This window comes from Phocoena sinus, chromosome 1, assembly GCF_008692025.1.
Source record: "Phocoena sinus isolate mPhoSin1 chromosome 1, mPhoSin1.pri, whole genome shotgun sequence".
Taxonomy (NCBI): Eukaryota; Metazoa; Chordata; class Mammalia; order Artiodactyla; family Phocoenidae; genus Phocoena; species Phocoena sinus.
In genome coordinates, this window is record NC_045763.1 from 127,301,186 (window position 1) to 127,308,798 (window position 7,613).

The following is a 7,613-nucleotide window of genomic DNA, read 5'->3' on the forward strand; positions in this document are numbered from 1 at the left end:
CTGTTTATATTTTCTATTTCTTCCTGGTTCAGTCACAGAAGGTTGTGCTTTTCTAAGAATTTGTCCATTTCTTCCAAGTTGTCCTTTTTACTGACATATAATTCCTTGTAGTAATCCCTTGCGATTCTTTGTATTTCTGCAGTGTCAGTTGTTACTTCTCCTTTTTCATTTCTAACTCTGTTGATTTGAGTCTTCTCCCTTTTTTACTTGATGAGTCTGGCTATTGGTTTATCAATTTTGTTTATCTTCTCAAAGAATCTGCTTCTAGTTTTATTGATCTTTGCTATTGTTTTCTTCATTTCTTTTTCATTTATTTCTGATCTAATCTTTATGATTTCTTTCTTTCTGCTAACTTTTGGGGTGTTTTTGTTCTTCTTTCTCTAATTGCTTTAGGTTTAAGGTTAGGTTGTTAATTTGCAATTTTTCTTGTTTCTTGAGGTAGGATTGTATTGCTATAAACTTCCTTCTTAGAACTGCTTTTGCTGCATCCTGTAGGTTTTGGGTCATCATGTTTTCATTGTCATTTGTTTCTAGGTATTTTTTGATTTCCTCTTTGATTTCTTCAGTGATCTCTTGGTTATTAGTAGCATATTGTTTAGCCTCCATTTGTTTTTGTGGGTTTTTTTGGTGTTTTTTTTTTTTTTGCGGTATGCGGGCCTCTCACTGTTGTGGCCTCTCCCATTGCGGAGCACAGGCTCCGGACGCACAGGCTCAGCGGCCATGGCTCATGGGCCCAGCCGCTCCGCGGCATGTGGGATCCTCCCAGACCGGGGCACGAATCCGTGTCCCCTGCATCAGCAGGCGGACTCTCAACCACTGCTCCACCAGGGAAGCCCCTGTTTGTATTTTTAACAGTTTTTTTTCCTGTAATTGATATCTAGTGTTATATTGTTGTGGTCAGAAAAGATACTTCATACAATTTCAGTTTTCTTAAATATACCAAGGCTGATTTGTGACCCAAGGTATGATCTATCCTGGAGAATGTTCCATGAGCACTTGAGAAAAATGTGTATTCTTTTGTTTTTGGATGCAATGTCCTATAAATATCAATTAAGTCCATCTTGTTTAATGTGTCATTTAAAGCTTGTGTTTCCTTATTTGTTTTCATTTTGGATGGTCTTTCCACTGGTGAAAGTGGGGTGTTAAAGTCCCCTACTATGACTGTGTTACTGTTGATTTTCCCTTTTATGGCTGTTAACATTTGCCTTATGTATTGAGGTGCTCCTATTTTGGGCACATAAATATTTACAATTGTTATATCTTCTTCTTGGATTGATCCCTTGATCATTATGTAGTGTCCTTCTTTGTCTCTTGTAATAGTCTTTATTTTAAAGTCTATTTTGTCTGATATGAGGATTGCTACTCCAGCTTTTTTTTGATTTCAATTTGCATGGAATATCTTTTTCCATCCCCTCACTTTCAGTCTGTATGTGTACCTAGGTCTGACGTGGGTCTCTTGCAGACAGCATATATATGGGTCTTGTTTTTGTATCCATTCAGCCAGTCTATGTCTTTTGGCTGGAGCATTTAATCTATGTACATTTAAGGTAATTACCAATATGTATGTTCCTTAATTGTTTTGAGTTTGTTTTTGTAGGTCTTTTCCTTCTCTTGTGTTTCCTGCCTACAGAAGTTCCTTTAGCATTTGTTGTCAAACTCGTTTTGTAGTGCTGAATCTCTTAACTTTAGCTTGTCTGAAAAGTTTTTAATTTCTCCATCAAATCTGAATGAGATCCTTGCTGGGTAGAGTCATCTTGGTTGTACATTTTCCCCTTTCATCACTTTAAATATGTCCTGCCACTCCCTTCTGGCTTGCAGAGTTTCTGCTGAAAGATCAGCTTTTAACCTTATGCACATTCCCTTGTATGTTATTTGTTGCTTTTCCCTTGCTGCTTTTAATATTTTTTCTTTGTATTTAATTTTTGATAGTTTGGTTAGTATGTGTCTTGGCAAGTTTCTCCTTGGATTTATCCTGTGTGGGATTCTCTGTGCTTCCTGGACTTGATTGATGGCTTCCTTTCCCATTTTAGGGACGTTTTTGACTATAATCTCTTCAAATATTTTCTCAGACCCTTTCTGTTTTTCTTCTTCTTCTGGGACCCCTATAATTCTAATGTTGGTGCATTTAATGTTTTGTCAGAGGTCTCTGAGACTGTCCTCAATTCTTTTCATTCTTTTTTCTTTATTCTGCTCTGTGGTAGTTATTTCCACTATTTTATCTCCTAGGTCACTTATCTGTTCTTCTGCCTCAGTTATTCTGCTATTGATTCCTTCTAGAGAATTTTTAATTTCATTTATTGTGTTGTTCATCATTGCTTGTTTGCTCTTTAGTTCTTCTTGGTCCTTGTTAAACGTTTCTTGCATTTTCTCCATTCTATTTCCAAGATTTTGGATCATCTTTAGTATCATTGCTCTGAATTCTTTTTCAGGTAGACTGCCTTTTTCCTCTTCAGTTGTTTGGTCAGGTGGGTTTTTACCTTGCTCCTTCATCTGCTGCATATTTCTGTGTCTTATCATTTTGCTTATCTTACTGTGTTTGGGGTCACCTTTTCACAGGCTGCAGGTTTGTAGTTCCAGTTGTTTTTGGTGTCTGCTGCCAGTGGGTGGGGTTGTTTCAGTGGTTTGTGTAGGCTTCCTGGTAGAGGGGACTGGTGCCTGTGCTCTGGTGGGAGGGACTGGATCTTGTCTTTCTGGTGGGCAGGGTTGCATCTGCTGGTGTGTTTTGGGGTGCCTATGAACTTAGTATGATTTTAAACAGTCTCTCTGCTAATGCGTGGGGTTGTGTTCCTGTCTTGCTAGTTGTTTGGCATGGGGCGTTGAGCCCTGGAGCTTGCTGGCCGTTGGGTGGAGCTGTGTCTTAGCACTGAGACAGAGAACTCTGGGAGAGCTCTCGCCAATTGATATTACACAGGGCTGGTAGGTCTCTGGTGTTCCAATGTCCTGAACTCGGCTCTCCCACCTCAGAGGCTCAGGCCTGACACCAGGCCAGAGCACAAAGACCCTGTCAGTCACACGGCTCTGGGAATTCAGGCAAAGTCGGCAGGAATCAACTCCAAATATTAAGACCTCCAGCTTACTAACCAAGCAATTAACTAACTGCTTCCAATTCTGCAGTCTTTTCCTGTCTTAAAATATATTAATTCTAATCTCAAATTGATTGATAGTTTTGGTTATAGAATTCTAGGCTGAGTTATTCCCAAAAGCCAAGACATGGAAATAGTCTAAATGTCCATCGATGGATAAATGTATAAATAAAATGTGGTATATACACAATGGAATATTATTCAGTCATAAAAAGAAGGAAATTCTGTTTTTGTGAGAACATGGATGGACCTTGAGGGCACTTTGCTAAGTGAAACAAGTCAGACAGAGAAAAAAAATACTTCATGCTCCTATGTACAGAATCTAAAACAGCCATACTCATAATAATAGACAGTAGAAAAGTTGTTGCCAGGAGCTGGGGGTTGGGGGAAATAGGGAGATGTTGATCAAAATGTATAAACTCCCAGCTACAATATGAATAAGTTCTGGGGATCTAATGTATGGCATGGTGGCTATAATTAACAATACTGTATTATATACTTGAAAGTTTTTAGGAGAGTAGATTTTAAATGTTATCACCACACACACACACACACACACACACACACACACAAAGGTAATTATGTGAGGAAATGGAGATGTTAATTAGCCTTATTGTGGTAACCATTTTGCTATATATATGTATCAAATCATGAAAAAATAAATTAATTAATTTAAAAAATCCTGGGCTGAAAACAAATTCTCATTGAACTTGAAAATATTGTTCTCTAGCATATGCTTTCACTGACAAGAAGTCTGCTTTTCTCCCTGGAGGCTATTTTCCCCCAGCTTTATTGAGATATAATTGACATATAATATTGTGTAAGTTAAAGTGTACACAGTGTTGATTCCAGGTATATATTGCAAACTGATTACCACCATAGTGTTAGCTAACAAAGCCTTCAGATACAGACTTCCCTGGAGGTTTTTACGATCTGCTCTTATGATTTTTTTATGTTTTGATTTCTTTTACAATGATTTTCCTAAGTGTGATTCTTATTTACATCACTTGGCATTTGGTAGAATTACCCATTTTAAATTCACCCTCCAATTAGGAAAAAAAAATGTTTCTTGCTTTGTTGTTCTGATTATTTCTCCTCTATTCTCTCTTCTCAATACTCTTATCCTTTGGATTTGGATCTTCTGTATTCATCTCTTAAGTCTCTTATCTTTTCCCATGTTTTCCCTTTCTTTATCTTTTCTTCCAAGTTCTAGGGAACAAACTAGATGATATGTTCCTATCCTTCTATTGAAGTTCTATTCTGGAAACTTGATTTTTAACTCAATCTGATACTCTCTCACGTCACATGTGAATGAAACTAAAGGCTCTGTTACAACCCTGGACTTCTTTCCAAACTGCTCCTGTCATACATTTTCTACGTGGCTCCTGCTTGCTTGGATTTCCCTCTGATTTGCAGTCCTGTTTCTCACCTTTGCTTTTGGCACAGGAAATTCCTGAACAATATTTTGTAAGCTGCTCTGAGACATCTCTTTAGACCCCATAGGGTCTTGGCACCATATGTGCTTCTAAGAGCCCTGCTACTCTCAGACCCCATTTATGGTCAGCTGATCATTTGTGTTAAGGTGACTCCTTTTATAGAGTAGAGAACAATTTGTAAATTAAATCATCTCTCCTAACTTTTATTTTGCCACAGTTACAAAATTCCTTGAGTCAGGTTTGATGAAATGAGTGGGCACTTCTATTACATGAGGTAAAAACACTAAGAAAAAGTAACAGATTTCACGGCCACCGTCTTTCAGACCCCGGGTCAATGATGTGTGGCTTACAAAGCAGGCAGTGGTTCACAGTGCAGTGAACTGCCACAGAGGGCTACTGCCTCTGAGCGTAAATTCGGGTGATTCATTTCTATTCCAGGCTGAATCAAAATAATGATAATGAAATTGATGATATGAACTGCATGAGAGAAATGAGCTGCGTTTTGTGTTATAGACGTATTTTGTAGGTGAGAAAGCAGAACTCAGGGACGTCTTGCCAGAGGTTCACATCTAGTAAATGTCATAGCTTTGCATGTCCCTTCCTCTCTACATCTCCTTGTACTCTGCTGCCTGAATTAACCTCCCTTCTTTGAAATAGCTAATGGCTATTTCAAAGCCATTAGCAGTAGAGCACGGTGGTTAAGAGCCTGAGTTCTAAAGTCAGACGGTTATGAATTTGAAATCCTGCTCCATCACTTAGAGACCTTGATTCACGTTAGTGACCTGCTCTATCACTGTGACCTTAGAAAGTGACTGTGCCCATCTAGATCCACTTTCTACCCTCTCCACCTTTCTCTTTTCCCCAGTAGTCTGACCTCAGCATATTTATCCACAGGCTCAGGACTCCTGATTGGTTTTTAGCTAAGTAGAGCATGGGAAGAGAATGAAGATGGATTATTTATCCCCCCTCGTCCTCCCTTGCATTTCCCATAGGCCGGCTGCATCCCTCTGTAGAAGGGGATCCTGTCAGACAGTCCTCCCGACTTGGCTCTCCTTCTGGCTTCTGCTAATCTTTCTCTCCTTCTCCAGGGTTAGGATTAGTAATGGTCCCAACATTACTAGCATCAGGGTACTGCATTATTCCTTATGATTTCCTTACACTCTGCCTATACTTTGGCAAATAGGGCTTTTATTAAAACCTCCTCCAATTAACCTGTTTTTGAGTTCTCCATCTGTTTCCTGCCAGGACCCTACAGATATATCTATGGCACTCAACTTTTTATGTAAAATGAGTATAAGAATATTATTCACCTTATGGATTTGTTGTGAGGATTAAAGGAGACAGTGGCCCTAAAGCATCAAGCATAATATACAGAAAGTACTTGATACATTGTAGCTATTACTATTAATTGTAACAATGTCATTCCGTTTAGGTTAAGGTCAAAATTCGCCTATTATTGACTATACTTTCAAGTTCAGTGTTTCTAATATTTATGCATACTGGGTTTTTCCCACTTTCTTTTCTCTTCTCTCTCATGCTTTGTTCCTTCAACTAACTAATATGCTTCTTAAAAGATAACTAGTAGGTTAATGCTAAAGAATCGTTTATTAATAAACAGGTTGAAAGAGATTCTGGTTTAAATATAGGTATGAGTTCCTATCACTAATACAGCAGTCATGGACAAAAAAAGTAAAACTAAAAATATGTGTCTATTGTGGGCTATAAACTGAAACCTGCCCACGGGTTTCAGGTAAGAAGTTAGTGAGTAAATTAATATATTCTCTGTATATGGAGGTAAGAACAGAAAATCTCTTTACAAATAGAATAAATCTAAACCTGCTTAGAACTGTGACGTTCTGGCAGGAGTTAGTAAGATGAACTGGTTGACCTTAGCGTTCCTAATCTTTCATTCTATGATTGATCTTGACAGAAAGAGGAAAGTCGCAGAGAAGCTGTCCAGGGCAGGCCAGTCACCAGTACCTAACACCATGAAGTTTTAGCCTTTGTTCATCTAAATACAGAGCATAGCTTTGTACAAAGAAGAATGGAAAAACATCTCGGGAACAGATGTAAGAAAGCATTCTTTTCCTTTTTAGCAAAAATGTGGTTACCGTAGTCCACCACAGTCAGGACCAGAGGACACCATGCTGGCTAACGGAAACCAGATGCTCTGGTAAAGGAAGCCATGAATAAATATGAATTATTTTCAGCTGAATGACCTTCAATTATCTTCCTTAATGTTGAGCCCCAGTCCTCTGCCATAATCTTCCTTTGGTTACCTTACGAAGAGAACAACAAAGGCACTCCATGATAGAGTGATTTATGGAGGACATGTACAAGGGCCATCTATGGTATGTGAGAAAAGGAGGGAGAGAGAGCTGGAGAGCAAGAGAGAGAGATTGAGAATTAGTTCAAGATCAAAAATAAAAACACAGGAAATACAGTTTTGTGGGTAGAGTCCTGGCTATGAGCCAAGAGTACTGGGTTCCAGTCCTTATTTTGGTACTGATTCATTGTGACATACTGGACCCCTTCAAATTATATTTATTATGAATCTAATCTCTTAGCCTCAGTATACCAAGATTTTCCCACCATTGCAAAATGGGCTGATATTTGTAGATTTCCTAATTTCCAGGAATGCTATGAGACTTGATAGTCATTTTTCCTTCACACTAGCTCTACAATCCCAGCGTTGTTTCCTTTTATCTCTATATGGGACTATATGCTATCCTAGGCCCATAGTTAAACATCTTGAAGATATCAAGCTTGAATAGTCATTTTCCTTTTCCCAAACGGAACTTGTTCTTAACCAACTTCCCTTTACCAAACCACTTTTTCGTCACAATGGCTATATATCTTAATAACTATTACATCTTTTTTTTTTTAAAGGAGGCGGTGGTGGTGGTGTGGTGGCAGGAACTGTTCATAGTAAGAAACTTGTTAATGGGAAATATAATCTTTTAGGGAAGATTTACTTACAGACTTACCCCATCTCTTTCTTTGGATTTTGCTAAATTTTTCTCAGCAATTTCAACACCCACAAGAACATCTCCACCTACATATCTTACCAAATGCAGGCAAAGTTAAATTCATC